This window comes from Elephantulus edwardii, unplaced genomic scaffold (assembly GCF_000299155.1).
Source record: "Elephantulus edwardii isolate Elephantulus edwardi_28Jun2011 unplaced genomic scaffold, EleEdw1.0 scaffold00010, whole genome shotgun sequence".
NCBI lineage: Eukaryota > Metazoa > Chordata > Mammalia > Macroscelidea > Macroscelididae > Elephantulus > Elephantulus edwardii.
In genome coordinates this window covers 22704936-22706064 of record NW_006399760.1, presented here as the reverse complement: position 1 = coordinate 22706064, position 1129 = coordinate 22704936, and positions in this window count along the sequence as shown.

Sequence of the window (1129 nt, the reverse complement as noted above, 5' to 3'; positions counted from 1 at the left end):
TTTAAATTGAAAAATTAATAATGATAAAAAATTTAAAAAGAAAAAAAACCAAAACATTCAAAGCACATAAGAAAATTGGGTATTGTATATTTAAACAATTCAGTGGATGACAACAAGACAGATAACGTTTCTAAAGAAAGAGAGATTAGCCATTACAGAATCAAAGCTAAACAGTAACTTATAAAATTGTCCTGAGATTGACTGAGCTAACTCCCTGCTAGCTGCTTTTAGAAAAACTCTTCAGGACAGTTGTGTTTAACTTTCACTCAAATATTTAATTTATCACAAATATTTGTTGAGGTAATAACTTATGGCAAGCATTGTGGGCATTTAAAGATGAATGCAATAAGGTCTTGTCCTCCAAGAATTCATAATTTTCTTTTTGGAAAGTTAGCAAGTTGGGTTAATTCTTCACTTCAATGCTTTGAAAAGGGATCAGTTAAGTATCCCTGTGGGCTCTATTGTTATCCCCCAGCCTCTGGCAGAGTGGAGGAATAATCTATAAAAAATATTTTTGGTCTTCAGTATCTTCAGTTTCTGACCATGCTGGCAGGGATGGCTGCTGCCTGCTGTAGCCAGTGCTGGTGGTTCTGTCCATCAGGTATTAGGAGTTCATAGCTGGGCTGACAACACCTTTAAAAAAAAATCCTTTTGTTGTCAGGGACAAGCTCCCTGTAGAGGTCAATTTTTCCCTCTCTACTTTTTTAATTTGCTCAGTTGCTATATTTGTGGTAGACATGCCATAGCAAAGGACACAGACTGGGGGACTTAAACTTACAGAAATAGATCCCTTACAGTTACATTGTTTTAATATTGTCCATGATGAAACAAATTAGAAGCAACCATATCAATTGATAATAAAGACATGTCATGCATAAATAATGAGAGAAAAGAAGAAAAGAGTTCTAAGATGCAATAGGGATATTTATCTTGCAGTTGTTTTTGTTATGTGCTGTCGAGTTGCCTGTGATTCATTGCGAACTTATGTACAACAGCCCTAAACCCTGCTTTATCCCTTGTCAATCTTATTGTCTCTAAGGGACTTATATCCAGAATTTATGAAATACTTGAGCACCACAACAAGATAAAGGTAAATAATCCAATAGAAAAATGGGCACAGGATATGAAC